Source organism: Balaenoptera physalus (assembly GCF_965194825.1).
Source record: "Balaenoptera physalus genome assembly, chromosome: 2".
Lineage (NCBI taxonomy): Eukaryota > Metazoa > Chordata > Mammalia > Artiodactyla > Balaenopteridae > Balaenoptera > Balaenoptera physalus.
In genome coordinates this window covers 54,378,269-54,394,629 of record NC_138883.1, presented here as the reverse complement: position 1 = coordinate 54,394,629, position 16,361 = coordinate 54,378,269, and the positions used below count along the sequence as shown (strand labels likewise).

The window sequence follows — 16,361 nt, the reverse complement described above, 5'->3', positions numbered from 1 at the left end:
GATCCTAATGAAAACTAAAGTTAAAAGGTATAAAAGTTGACAGAATTGAGATAAAAATGTATAAAATTGGTATATTTAAATGGGTTTTATGTAAGATGGTTACATCTCTTGTTTAATTATATTGTAGGATAGACGTGTTTCACTGGGGAATGCTTCCCCCTGCGTGGTATAATAAGACAAGGCAAATAGATCTGCCCTTCAGGAAATATTAATTGAACATACTAAAGGAAACCAATAGGGTTACCTGAGCCATACAAATAAGTAAAACTGGGGAACTAATATTCAAGGGCTAATAAAAAATGAAAATAGTGATTTTGCTCTGGGTTTAAACTTGTAAACTCAGAAAGAAGGTCTTTGCTGAATGCCATATACAAGCCTTTGAAGGTATGATAAATTAAATTCTAAAGTTTTAGAACATAGAACTCTTAAATTTCAGTTTAGTTAGAAATCTTCTCACTGATCACGTATAGTTGGACAAATCAATCTTTTAGTATCGTTTAGGTGACAGACCTGTTCTTTGGGGAACTTTACAAATCTCTACAAACCAGAAATGTAAATACAGGCCACAAGGACCTGAGACTGAGCCTAATTTGCTCAATCAGACAAGACCTGAAACCAAGAAAAAAAAGGAGACAAAGTGACAGTTTTAAAATTCAAACCACTGGGAATGCTCCTTCAGCCAAACTTTACGAATAGTAAAGCCTTAGTCATCTGAACAAGTAACTTTGATGTATTCCAACTGTTCTTTGTAAACTAGTAAGTTTATATTGTAATACCTGATTCATAACTAAGTTTTTTTTTTAAGTGAAGCCATGAGATCTCTAGTTTTGCCTGTTTATATTATATGTCTATGTATACATTATATATATGAGATATCTCTACCTCTGGAAAGTATTATCAAAATTGAATTTATAAAGAGCTCTATTTAATTTAAAAGTAAGTGCTTACAAATTAAATATAAAAGAAACTGGACAAAATGACTTTCAGGTTCACGTGAACCGGGAAATATTTAATATTAAGTTGATACCTGTTATTAAAGTTTAAGTTTGTTGATCTAATTAATATAGACATGTTTTTAGAGTCAACAACATTAAGTATAAAACTGTATTGTACCTAGGTTTAATGGAAGTCAAATAAGACCTTGTTATTTCTGTTACAAGTAAAATAATTTGACATAATGCAACTTTAAAGTAAATGTAAATGAGATAGAGCTTTGGGGATAAACTCTTTAAGAATATTTTAGAAATGTCTACTTAAAATGATCTTTACAGATATTTGGTAACTCAAAGTTCTAGAGTTGTGCTAATTTAAGTGATGGAAGATTATTGAATAGCTAGATAATTTCCAAAAAAATAAGATACTGAGACATCAATTACTAAATAGAGAAACTAAAGGTATTTAAGACTATTAATGAAAATGTTTGGTGCCACACTGAGATGTTCTCTATAAGAAGATAAATGTTTTTAGAAATTATCGCTGGTATTTATGTTCACCAATCTATAGAATACTAATGTAAAAGACAGTTCATAATTGCTTACTTCTTAGTTTTCACTAGAAATTAAGGTTTTTAAGAGTCGAGGATTCTAATTTAAACATGTGATTAAAGCTAATAGGAATAACAAGCATTTCAGTGTACAGTAGGAAAGTAGAATATGTGTTTTCAGTAAAGAACGTATGAGGAATGGAATTACATTTTATTGAGGAAAAAGAAAGAATTTCTTAGAGCTGCTTGGTTTTATTTGGATGGAAAAATAAGGGACAGGCTGATATGGATACAGAAAGTGATGAAACGTTGTGGAAAGGAACCCTGAGAAAAAAGTTTTATGCATGGTCAGGATTAACTAAATTTAGATTAAAGTTAACTAAGTAAATGGATTTTGTTAAGTAGGCTTATACAGGACGGGAAATTGATTTCTCTCTGTTAGAGTGCTCCTTTTTGATAACAGATTGTGTGAGTTTCTGTGCCCTTAAGTGATCTACATTTATTATTTTCTTTTAATCGTTTTGTGACTTTGGTTAAATGAATAAGTATTGTTTCACAGTGACCTATGATCCTGTTGTGTTTTAAAACCTTTTTGATATTTTTAACAAACTTCCCAAATATCGAAATCTAACAGAAGTTCTTTTAACCTCCAGCTGACTCTGGGATGCTTTGAAGGAGCATCCGCAGATATCTCAGAGATGAATGTTAAACTAATTAAGTTTCTTTGGTATGTTAAATTACTTGAAAAACATTGTCAAATGATTGGAGATGAACCTTAGGTTATAGTGTATGGATAAATGTCATTAATATAGATATTCCAAAATTTATATGGAATCCCTAACATCTGATATGTACTGATATAATGTTATCAGTCATAATTCTAGTTATTATCCTAAAATGTTATATGTCACAGAAATATCCAGGTTTCCTGCTCATTGCATTGTACTCAAATCTTTAACCATGCTATTTTAAGTTTTTTCCTTTATAGACAATCATTATTTTATACTGATGCCTTTACAAAATGAAGGTTTTCAAGAGGACTCAAAAAGAACTCAACAAATATAAATTTCTGATAGCCTTTAGATAATACCACTGAACAGGGTAACAAATGACAAAACTCTAATGGAAAACCTGATTACTGTATCCACATCAACAGGAATCAATTACATGGGACTGAATGAACTGATGGAATAAGATTTATAACTTTATGACTTTGGGAAATATACTAGCTTTAATCTTTGTTTTCCAGAACAAAACCTTTTCTCTTATGCTATGACCTACAACAAGTTGATAAGGTTTACCTTTGTAAACAAAGATGAAACATTTATCTTTTTCTCTCTACCTGATCTGCCAAAATTTGGCTTCTCCAGCTGGCTCTCCTGTGGAGTTGATGGTTTATTGCAACTGGATTACAACTAATTACACTAATCATTGTTTTAATTTGTTCTTTGTTTCCAAAGTGTTTGTACTTTGTGTTTCCCTGCTGCACTATGACTTTGTCAGTATTACTAGCTGCATTACTTATATCCTGTCTATTTTATAAGATTGTTGTCTCTTATAGTACCCAGTGTGTAACCAGGCCTCCAACAAAATTGATGATGGCTAAACATCTTGGGGAAATAGATCACATTTATGACTCTTACAGAATAATTGTAATAGTGTGATCCTAGGTATGGGAAGAAGCAAGAAGGGAAAACATTTCCTGGATCATAGTAGACTAGTAAGACAGGGGGAAAAAAAAAAAAAGACAGAGGATCCAGAGAATCTTTAATTATCAACAGGGCCTAATCTGGAAATTAGCACCTGGAGTGGCATATCAACAAGAATTTTTGCCTGATCTGGGATGAGCCTCCCAGTGCCATGGGACAAAATTTGGTCATGAAATGTCTCCCAAATATTGGTCTAATTCCTGACCAAAAGGAGGATCTGAGAAATGGAATTTTTCCTGCCATATCAGTAAACAAAGGATGTCACAGTCATCAGTGGTGGCAGACACTGCCAACAGTGAGCTACTGAGCCCTGAGGGAACTCAGGAAGGAGAAGAACACCTGCCATCTAGCAGCAATCAGACTGCAGCCACTCCCTATGGTGAGCCCTGAGGAAAGTCAGGATGTGAAAACATAGGATACTGGCCCCAGATAGCTGAGGTGCATATCAAAGGAATGATTTCAGTGAGCCCAGACTCTTGCATCTTACCATACATAGAAAACTGCTAAATTCCTTAACTTGGGATATCTGGTTTTCTTTAACTAACAGTAATCTTTTATTCCTACTACCTGGCCTTTGTTGCAAAACTATATATCCTAGCCCCCCCCTCGTGTCCTTGGAGCAGTTCTCTCAGGGTTACTTGAGATGCCTCCCGGGCTTGAAGTCTTAAAAATTCCCGCCGAATAAAACATTACTCTCAACTTAAAAAAAAATTTATGGATCCTCCCAAATATCTCTCTATTTACATATTAATGTATATAAACAGTTACATAAATAAGACCCTATCATACATAGTGTGAGGTACCACTTTTTTCCTCACTCATCAATATACGGCTGTTTATATCAATAAATATGAATTTATCCATAATTTCTAATGGCTGTATAGTATTTCATCATATATATTTACCTGATTAATTTAAACTATGCCCTTTTCATGGGCTACACACTAACTAGATTACATTGGTGGGTGCCAAGAGTAAGAGCCAATAAAGTCTTACTATATGTGCACAAATACAGGCAAGCTCAAATAGAAGTAAGAGGATATAAAGTTTTAGGGATACAGATGAAATATTCCAATGTCTATTTAAAAAATATTGATTTAATTACACACAAATTTGAAATAACTTATTCTAAAATGTTCTTTTTCCTAATTTTATAAAACTATTTTATTTAAACTCTTCCTGCAACTTTGATATCAGTATCATTATTGTTTCTAGGGGTCTGTTTTGAGTCATTGATCATAGCTCTACTGCATCTATGATCTTTTTTTAATATCAAAGTTGTTTAATTTACAACACTTTTTGAATCAGTGTATACAGCACTTACTGGATATTTTATCCCAACTTGAAGGGCTCATTCGCTCTTTGTGATCTCTACATGTAACCACTCATTGTATTGCATAAAATTTTTAAAAAGTATTTTAAATTTGAAATATATATCACACATATTGAACAGAGTAGAAAAGTGTATTATATTAAAAATGATAACAATACTAATAATAATGATCAAGCAGATATTATATTTTTCTGTAGAAGATAGAGGGTACATACTTTGCAGCAATTCTCTTAGGAACATAATACCTTTCAGTGTTTAATGAATGCTACAGACCTAACCAAAGATTTTATTTGTTTTCCCCAATTTTTTACTATGAAAAATTTCAAAGACAAAGAAAAGTTGAAAGAATAGTACAATGAACACCTGTAAAACCTCCAACCTAGAATCAACAATCGTAGCATTTGCTATATATTTTTTCTTCCCTCCCTCCCTCCCTTTCTTCCTCCTTCCCTACCTCCCTCCTTTCCTTTCTTCCTTCTGTAGGGGAGGAAGAAACTTTTTTTTTTTTTTAACCCTTCTGGGTTCTGTGGCCGATCTAAGGATTAAACTGATATAAAACAGATTAGCAGGAGAAAAGGAATACAAATTTCATTTAATAAAATTTTACATGCACATGGGAATCCTCACAGGAAAATGGAGATCAAAAAAGTGGTTAGGCCTAAGTGCTTATTTATTAGCTTGAACAAAGAGTAGCAATATTGGAAAATTAACTCAAATATATGGGAGACTAAGGAAAATAAGAATTATTTTAACAAAGTCGGTTTGTATACATTTGTCTTAGTCTCAATTCCCTGTCTCTGTCTCAATTCTCTGTCTCTTTCCCTCTGGTGTAATGAGAGCATCCTTCACATGGGCGTTTCATCTCCTGGTTTCAGGGATAGAATGGGAGGTCAGATGCTCTTTTGCACCTGCTGTTTTTCAACTGCATTTAGCTCAAAACAATCAATATGACAAAGCCACATATTTTGAGGTGGCATGTCATGAACTCCTTTACTTCCTTCCTTCCTTGTTTCCTCTCTTTCTCTCTCTCTTTTTCTTTCCCTCTGTCCACCTGTCTCTCTCTCTCTCTCTCTCTACACACACACACACACACACACACACACACACACACACACACACGCACATAGATATGTATGGAAAATTTTTTTCTATACCACATGAAAGTAAGTTGTAGACATCATGGTACCATATTCCTGCATACTTTAGCATTTATCTCCTGAAAATAAAGACAATTGCTTACATAACCAAATACCATCATCACATCTAATAAAATTAACAATAATTCAGTGATAAAATATAATATGCATACTATATTGAAAATTTCCTATAGTCTCAAGATTTTATTTTATAGATAACCCCCACCCCAAACTGTGTATTCAGTCTCTTATAGTTTCCTACAGTGGTTCTAAAAGTGTAGTCTTTGGACCACTGGAGATCTCTGAGAACTTTTAGGAGGTCTGTGAGGCTAAAGTTATTTTTATAATTATACTCAGATGTAATTTTGCTTTTTCATTCTGTTGACATTTGCAGTGATGGTGGTGCATGAACAATAGTGGGAGAAACTGCTGTGCCTTAGCACAAATCAAACTCTTCTAATAAGTTTAAAAAAAAAAAATTCCACCTATAATTGAGATCATATGGTGTTTGTCTCTCTCTGTCTGACCTATTTCACTTAGCATAATGCCCACAAGATGCATCCATGTTGTCATAAATGGCAGGATTTCCTCCTTTTTTAGTGGCTGAATAATATTCCATTGTGTATATATATTTCCTTTATCCATTCATCTGTTGATGGACAGTTAGGTTGATTCCATGTGTTGGCTATTATAAATAATACTGCAGTGAACATGAGGGTGCAGATATATTTTTGAGTTAATGTTTTTGTTTTCTTCTGATAATACCCAGCAGTGGAATTGCTGGATCATATGGCGGTTCTATTTTTAATTTTTTGAGGAACCTCCATACTGTTTTCCATAGTGGTTACACCAGTTTCCCACCAACAGTGCCCAAGGGTTCTCTTTTCTCTACATCCTTGTCAACACTTGTTATTTCTTTTCTTTTTGATAATAGCCATTCTAACAAGTGTGAGACGATATCTCATTGTGGTTTTGATTTGCATTTCCCTGAGGATTAGTGATGTTGAGCATCTTTTTCTTCATCTGTTGGCCATTTGGATGTCTTCTTTGGAAAAATGCCTATTCAGATCCTCAGCCATTTTTAATCGGATTTTTTTCTTTTTCTCTTTTGCTGTTGAGTTATATGAGTTCTTTATGTATTTTGGATATTAACCCCTTATCAGGAAATTTGCAAATATTTTCTCCCATTCAGTAGGCTGCCTTTTAATTTTATTGATAGTTTCTTTTGCTGTGCAGTAGCTTTTTAGTTTGATGTAGTCCCACTTGTTTATATTTGCTTTTGTTGCCTTTGCTTTTGATGTCAAATCCAAAATATCATCATCAAGACCAATGTTAAAGAGTTTATTGTCTATGTTTTCTTCTAGGAGTTTTATGGTTTCAAGTCTTATGTTCAAGTCTTTAATCCATTTTGAATTGATTTTTGTTTATGGTATAAAATAGGGGTTCAGTTTCATTCTTTTGCATGTGACTGTCCAGTTTTCCCAATACCATTTATTGAAGAGACTATCCTTTCCCAGTTGTATGTTCTTGGCTCCTTTATTGTAAAGTAATTGACCATATATGCATGGGTTTATTTCTGAGCTCTCTGTTTTGTTCCATTGATGTGTCTGTTTTTTATGTTAATACCATACTGTTTTGATTACTATAGCTTTGTAATGTACATTGAAATCAGGAAGTGAGCCACCATTGTCTAAATGACCAATGCATGTTACAATATCAAATTGAAAGTGCAAAATAGACCGATAAATTTTAATGTAACAGAAAAGTTTATTGATATGGTTTCAGATTCCTTATTGCAATTAACCTTTAAGAAACTTCCACTTTTTGAGTTTGGTGTAGTATTGAAAAATATCTATAATTATCTGAAAAAGCTATTAGAATATTTCTTCCTTTTCTAACTATGTATCTGTGTGAAGCTGGATTTTATTAATAAAGTTTAACAAAAGAACATTTTATATCAAATTGAATACAGAAGCAAGTATGAGAGTCTAGCTTCTTTTATTTAGCTAGACATTAAAAGTTTTTAAAACTGTAAAACAATGCCACTGCTCTCATCCTATTTTTTGTTTTGGAAAACTGAGTTTCTTTTTTTTTTTTTAATAAAAAATGTGCTACTAATTTGGACCTGTATGGGTTACTTATTATTTTTAAATGACCCAAAAAACATGTAATTTCAAATATCTGTTTTAATTTGTAAATTACATATTAATAGATATAGTCTGCATAAACAAAACTCCTTGGGATTCTTAATAATTAGTAAGACTGCAAAAGGGCTCCAAGATCAAACAGCTTGAGAACAGCTGAGATTGAGAGAGATGAGATTTATGATGATCAGGAAAGGACTGTCTGTGGAAGTGACATTTGAGTTGAGAATTGAATAATGAGAAGAAAGCAGCCAAGTAAAAATTTAGGAGAAGAGAATTTCAGGCAAGGAGTGATGATGAGGAGTGGCCAATGAAAAAGCTCCAAGACAGGGAAGAATTTTGGGTGTTCCCAGGGAGAAACAAGCCAGTATGAGATTAGGTTGGAGAGATAAGTTGGGATCAGGTCGTTAGGGTCTCAAAGGTTGTGATAAGGAGACAATTTTATTCTGTATATAATGGGATTCCACTTGGGAGTTATAAGTAGGGCAGTGACATGATCTGAGTTTTTCCTTTAAAAGAGTACTTTTTCTGCTGTATGAAGAATAGACTGTATGTGCTGAGAGTGGAGGAAAGAATTAAGTTAGAAGGCAGTTGCAGCAGCCTAGGAGAGAGATAAAGGGGGCATGCATTGTGTTTTAGCAATGGACATGGTAAGAAAATGTCTTAGTCCATTCAGGTTGCTATAACAGAATACCATAGACTGGGTGGCTGATAAACAACAGAAATTTATCCTTCATAGTTCTGGAGGCTGGGAAGTCCAAGATCAAGGCATCAGCAGATTTGGTGTCTGGTGACACCTGCTTTCTGGTTCATTGATGGCTGTGTTCTTTCTGTGTCTTCACATGGTGAAAGGGATAAGGGAGCTCTTTTCTAAGAGTGCTAAGCCCATTTATGAGAGTTCTGCCTTCAAAGGACCTAACCACCTTCCAAAGGACCATCTCCAAATACCATCACATTGGGGATATATCTCAACATATGAATTTTGGAGGGACACAAACATTCAGTCTATAGCAAATACCCCTGGGAGAGTAAACATAGACCAAACTATTAGTCATGTTTTAGTGGGAATCAGTTCAAACAGCTTCTTTTCTAATAATATGAACCCTCACTAGAATGGAAGAAACAGGAGTTAACTCTGGAGTACAGTCACTATACATCCAGAGGATAGCCCAGGCATCAGGCAGCTGGAGTGAAAAAAGTAGAGAGGTGAGTGAAGGGCAAAGACAAGGACAGGAAAGACCCCTGCAAAGGCAAAAGTCCCTTTTTTTTCAGTTTTGTCCAGAGCTGAACTTGGTAGTTAAATGATGTTTCAACTCATTCAGATTGGCTAGTACTTAGTTTATGAAACGTCAAAGTCAGTTATTTAAACCACCCCACATGAATTCAGCTGTAAAGACACTTTCAGAGATTTAACTGATGTAGTCTTTGTAGAAGAATCTTATGAATTATTGAAATGGTGGAACAAGAAGCAAGCAGTTACCTAATTTGCCCTTGATGATGTATGGCAGGGATTTAGAGATTAAGCTCTTTCTTTGAGACATTTTCTGTTAAATGAAGATATAGATACTATCATTTGAGTTGGACTAGAGTGGAAAATATCTTTCCAAAGTTTATTAACTTTCCAGCTGTGAATGTAATAAACAGCTTTTTGCAAATTAATGTTTGTTTTTATTCATATGGTTTTAGCAATTGTTTCCTATTCTGGGGGATAGAAGTGAAGGTGTTTACTTGGGAATAAATTATCTCTGTTGTCTGTGATGTATAGACAATATTTTTATAAAGTGGCAAAAAAAATCATGACTTTTATTGGGGAAGCTTTTACTTATAACAACATTGCTTATGCTATTTTTATGGTTACATAGCAGGAGAAAACTTTATACCTTAAATTCAGAGCAATGTTTTGTGTGTGTGTGTGTGTGTGTGTGTGTGTGTGTATTTTAAATTCTCTTCTCTGTGAATTTAACATGTAGTGATGTGAGGTAATGCATTTTATTTAGTATTGACTGAGGGTGAATTTTTGTTCATTTTCAGAATTTTAAATCAGAATTTTGATCAGCTTAATAGAATTATTAAAAATTTTCAATTGTTGTTTTAAATAATAATAATAATCTTAAGATTTTTAAGGTAGCCCCCTAAATCCTGTCTTACTACTGGAATCTAAACCCAGAACCTCCTTCCTCTTTTCTTTATTCTTGCATTTTCAGAGCAAGAATAGATAATAGATGTTCCATGAACATGTTATAGATAGATAGATGTGGCTGAATGAAGACTGTTTAGTGATACAGTACAATTGTCTTGGTAATATGCACTTAAACAGAATTATCACAGAGAAATCAAAATCCTCCCTTATGTCCTTTTAATTAGATTTTTCTCCAATGAGTCTGGAAGATGTTAATTATTAGTGTAATGTCCATAAACTAAGTAACACAAAGTGCCCATGAAGAAGTAGAAAGCAAGGGTTAAGTCTTATCAGTAACAGTACCCATATGTTCCTAAAGAAGTTGTTATGATGTAATCATCATCAGTGGTTGGGATTTCCAGTTTTATTGAAATATAATTGACATATAATATCATCTAAGGTGTTCAATATGTTGATTTGATACACTTATATATTGCAAAATGATTATCACCATAGCGTTAGCTAACATCTCCATCATATCACATAATTATCATTTCTTTTTTGTGGTGAGAACATTTAAGATCTACTCTCTTAGCAACTTTCAAGTATATAATACAGTATTATTAAAAGTAATACAATGCTGTACATTAGATCCCCAGAACTTATTTATCTTATAACTGGAAGTTTGTAGTCTTTGACTAACATCTCCCCGTTTTCCTCACCACCGTGTCCCTGGTAACAACCATTCTACCCTGTTTCTATGAGTTTGGTTTTTTTAGATTCCACGGATTAGTGATATCATGCAGTATTTGTCTATCTCTGTCTGATTTATTTCACTTAGCATAATGCCCTCAAGGTCCATCCATGTTGTCGCAAATGGCAGGATTTCCTCCTTTCTCATGGCTGAGTGGTTGGAATTTTTATTACTAAGATAATAACCAATATAAAAGCAGTTACCATCCTATCAGTAGCAGGGTTTGGTGCATCAGCAATTTATCACTGCCACATTCCTTACATTTATATTCCTACCACACAGCCATACACCTGACACCATGTTTCTTCAGCTATTTTTTGATTTCTGAACCAGGAAGCATGAAACAGAATGACTGTTTCTAAATATAAAAGAGGTATCATGATTTTAACTTTATTATGAGCAAGTGAGCCAATGTGTTGAAAACTGTGGCAATAAATCAGGACCTGTGAGCTTATGAGCTTAGATTCTAGTCTCTCTTACTAGCCAGAGGGGACTTGGAGATATTTTATATTATGCTTTTATAGTATTATTGACGGTGATAGACTCAGTCTGTATGCTAAGGCAGTCTCTCTCTCTCTCTCTCGGTTGACACCTAGAGATGTTTCTAAAGTCTGAGACAGAGACATTGCAATATTTTCATTGGAGATTAGTTGAACAGTAATACATCATTGAGTCCCTCAAGCCAAGTACACTCCTTTGGCTATATTCTATACAAGGGCCATGGCTTTGTAGTCCTTTGTGCTTTCTCTATAGTTGCACTTCTAAAGGCCCAAAGCATTTGGAGTCTTAGATCTTCAGAGTCTCATCATGTACCTTAATATTTCCTTTGATTTGGAAGCAGAGAAATTTTAAAATGGAAGTTATTGAACAAGAAGGGTATGGGACAGATAGGTGTCATCTTAGAAAAGATAATAACAAACTTTGATCTCCAGAATAATATACTAAGTGGGATAATAAAGCTTTCATTGAGTTCAGAGCATTGCCTTGTTAAAAGTGGCTTTATTGCATTTTTGTACTTTTCTTAAAAAATAAAAGATGGCTTATGTAACTAAAATACATAAGCCTGAAATACATAAGCTGAACATATTCAGCATGGCTTAATGTGAGTTATGAGGAAGTGTTCTACATTTTGGCATAATATGAACCTGAATATAATTTTTTTCTTCTGCATCTTTTTCCTGTGAGCAGGAAATTCTATGATTTATAATTCTTTGAATCACAAGTCTGGAGATTCTGTTTATGCTTTTAAGTTTAACAATATTAAAGTGCCAATGTGATCTAGTGATTAAGAAGCAGGTAAGAAAGTTGGAAGAATTGAAGTGCAGGCCTTGAATGTATGCTTTCATTTTCTTTCTTAAAGTACTCCTCACCCCAAACTTATACCTTCTGATTATAAAATTGGTAAGTACTCAATGAAGAGAACTTGGAAACTATAGAAGACCGTTAAGAAAAAAACCCAACCCTTCAGAGATAGCCGCTCTTAGTTAACAGTTTGAAATTTCTTTTCAGCTTAAAAATAGCATATTTTAAAAAGATAATTTGTAAATACATATTAAAAGTATTTTAAATAATTTTTTTCATGTAAGACCCTTAAAAATAGGATTACTGGGTCAGAAGTAATTAATATTGTAGAGGTTCTTAATAAATATTTACATTGTTCTCAGGACTTTGGTTTATTGGATAAAGATCAATTTTGCCCTTTGGTAAAATTTTAATGACATTTTAAATCATATTTTAGTGTATGATTACATTCAAATAATTTAACATTTGCCTCAGGAACTCAATATCTTTGTGCCCAAATATGCAACTTAATTACCTGAGTCAATTCATGTATTGTAAATGAGAGTCTAAAAGGCATGTGGACAGATTTCTTTGAAGTTCTGATGCCAGGCTGTCTCATGTGCTTGGACATTTGTGGGTATCTCCATTCTGAAGAGCCAAAGCCCTGGAAGTCTTTGAAGGGGTTTGGATATATTAAAGGAAGACTGATGTGTCTTAATGTGTCTTACATAGAATTGAATGGCCCCCCAAAATCAAGTTTAGAGTTTGACCTTGTTTCTTTTACTCTACCTCAACATGCAACTCAAAAGTACCTATTTCTTCATTGGGTCAATTTGGGAAAATATCCTAGTGAGCTGAATAAATTTTGATGAATTGGGTTAAGCAATTCTTTGTAAAAGATTACATTTCATTAACTAACTTGCTTAAAAGTAGTAAAAATAAATATATAGTAAATTTGAATATAAATGATGTGTGTGTAAAATAGTTCTTAAAAAAACAACTGAAAACAAAACCACTCCAAAGAAAACAAAACACAAATCTTAACAAACCCAAACCTGGGAGTGAGCATCTGAAATTAAAGGGTAACTTGTCAGCATGTGACAGATGCTATTTTTGGGCCATGTATTATTTTGCATCATCAAATCATTGGTAGAGTAGCAACTCAAAGGGCATTGTTTATTTTTTGCTTGTCTCTATGTACAATTAGTTTGGGTAAAACTATATTACCACCGTTAGCTTATATTAGTAATTTCAATTTTTAAAGGAATAGAGGGAGACTGAAGATCTTCATGTCATTTAATTTTAAGAATGCCAGAGAAACCCTTATGTCATAACAAAAGACCCTATTCCCAAAACTGAGAGCTAACTCATTCCAACATTAACCAGGGATGTAGTTCAGTAATTCACTGGGTTCAGCATCAATGACAATAGCCTGCTGAAAAGTTAAAATAGTCCATTTAAAAAGTTATTTTGTAGAGGGCCTTAAAATATTAAATAACCCTTTTATTTTTAAAAGCAACAATATTTATTGTGGACCATTTGAAAATGCAGATCATAGGAAAAAAAATACAACAATCTCACCTGTAGTACCATCACTTACTATAAACTTCCAGATAGTCAATACTATTCATAAATGGAGTCATAACATATGGACTGTTGTTGAGCTCCCAATATATCATCAGACAACCGGTTCATATAGCAGGTGGATGATATAGACATGTTTAAGTAAACAAAAAGAAAGGCAGCATCAAAGAAATATTTATAAATCAGGCACTTAATTAACTTAGAGCAGAAAGTGATTCAGATTCAATCGCCACCTTCTAAGTCTCTTAAAAGTTAACTGCCAAAACTATTAAAGGAACATGGAGTGGTTCTCCTTCTGCCTCCTCTTTCTTTTGGTGGTTTGTGATGCTTTATGCAACACATGTACCTTGTAGAACATCTCTACCCTAATCTGTTGGGATATAATATTTTTGTAAAACAACTCAGATATCAAAAACTTTAGTTTTCCCTTTTGGGCTTCTGACTAACCCATTTTTTTTTAACATCTTTATTGTAGTATAATTGCTTTACAATGGTGTGTTAGTTTCTGCTTTATAACAAAGTGAATCAGCTATACATATACATATATCCCCATATCTCTTCTCTCTTGCATCTGCCTCCCTCCCACCCTCCCTATCCCACCCCTCTAGGTGGTCACAAAGCACCGAGATGGTCTCCCTGTGCTATGCAGCTGCTTCCCACTAGCTATCTATTTTACATTTGGTAGTGTATATATGTCCATGCCACTGACTAACCCATTTTTAATGCTTTCAAGAATACAGTTCTGTAAGAAATGAATTTTAAAACCAGAGCATAGCCTGATAGCTTTCTCCCCTACCATCACCCACCTTAATATTTCTTGTTTCCTTAGCATGCCGAATTTCAATCTGCAATGTATAATAAAAACCTTACCAACTCTCCAAAACCCCTTTATTTGTAAATTTGTATAAGAGCTTTTGTTTTCTTAGAAATGTTTAAAAATAAATATTAGGGCACAGCCATGTCCCCTTGTTACATGTTTATATTGTTTCCCATTTCAACCAGCTCAGAATTTTGTTATAGTGGAAGCTGCCTGGTCTGATTAAGAACTTCAGTTAGCATTGAAAATTGTATTGGCAGGATTAATTGCACAGAGAATTGTTTACGTGGCTATAGACAATTTACAGCTTGATGTTACTTCTCTAATATTTTGCTATTTGAAATAGAATCATGTATGATTTTCCAAAGATGGTGGTTTAATATTTCATTGGAGTTGAAAGTTTCATTTGAAATTTGGACTTTTGCAAGACAGACTGTAGTTTAAAAGTAACAGTGAAAGGTATTAAAAATTACTGTCTCCTGTTAGAGACATGTGATTGTTGTGGCAAATTACCAGAATGGAAGTAAATCAGAAGTTGGTACTGTAATTTCATACATGCTGGTCTTAGAGTATTCTGAGTGACTTACTTTCAGCCAGAATACTTGTGCTGTCCTTGTATAAGCTTAGGTGGAAAAATATCCAGTGAGAGTCATAGTACTTTATAAAAAGGCAAGATATATGACCTCCTTCTTGGTGTAATTGAAGGATGCTAAAATTCATGGAGTCATAGAATTTAGAAAAGTTCTGGGCCTGGGTGAGATGTTGCTCTGGCTTAGGTAATCAAGGAATAGTTTGATGATTATGTTGTAGTTATGAAGTGTGAAAGGCATCTTGATGAAGTAGAATAATACCAAAGATAAAATAGGGTCTGCTTCATAATTTTTCACAGTGTTTGACTTGTACGTTTGCTCTCATTAAGAACCAGGGTATAGGCATTGGCTTCCTAGATTCTACTGAGGACCAAAGCTAATCTCAGAAGATAGAGATTTAAACATTGAAAATGTTTATGAAGGCACTTAATGTCCTGAGTGCCTTTTGCACAGTGGGTACTAAGTTGGATGAGTGAATGAAATGGTGTGTAGAAAGAAGAGACTAGGAGAAGACGAACGTGGAATTATTTTGTTTAGAAGGCAATGTATGTGATCTTTTTCTCCTCTCTCTTTCTACTTTCCATATACTTGGAAAAACGACTACCTGAAATATTATTTATGTTTCAATAAGCAAGGGTTTATTCACTAATCAAAGAATCTTTATCAAGCACATGCTGTGTGCATGATGTTCTAGGGCCTAGGAATATAGCAATAAACAGTCCATGTTTATGCTCTTATGAAGCTTACATTCTATTTGGAGCATAGGAGAGAGAAGAGAATATAGAGAGAGACTGGATATCAAATAAACAAATACCTTTCAGATTGTAATGAAGTGAGGGCATAGACAATGATGAAGCTATTTTATATGGGATAGTCAGGTTAAGTCTCTCAATAGGCTGATTTGAGCAGAGACCTGGATGAAGTGAAAAAGCTGGCCAAGTAGATATCTGGGGAGAGCATTCGTTGGTGGTGTGAAGAGGTAGATGTTGCAAATGATTTGGTCCCCACGGTGCTCCTGCATCTGTTTGCCACAAGCTGCCTTAAGCTTCCAGGACCCCTCCCAGTATATCCCCCAATTCTGTCTTCTTGGGGAAACTCCAATGTTTTACTTCTTTATTGCTTACCTGTTAACAATAATAGCTCTCACTTATTGAGTGCAAACGAAGGTGCCGGACACTGATTATCTAATTTATTCCTTACAACAGCCCTGCAAAGAGGCATTGCTATCTCTGTTTTAAAGACAAGAAAACTGAGAACCCGAGAGGTCACAGAGTTTACTAGCACATAATAGTCCCAGATCTCTGGGACCTAATGGAGGTTTTCTAATTCTGAAGGCCATTTTGCTAGACTGCATGGTCTCTATATTCACTTGGTTTATGACCTTGCTTTCAGTTAAGAGCTAGTGTTTCCA

At 34.1% G+C, this 16,361-nt stretch overlaps 1 long non-coding RNA gene across 1 annotated transcript in view; it reads left to right on the top strand.

Moving 5' to 3' along the window:
• The window catches only part of LOC309656148, a 42,016-nt gene that overhangs the window by 12,558 nt on the left and 13,097 nt on the right, over positions 1-16,361 (top strand). The gene's annotated exons all lie outside the window — the stretch shown is intronic.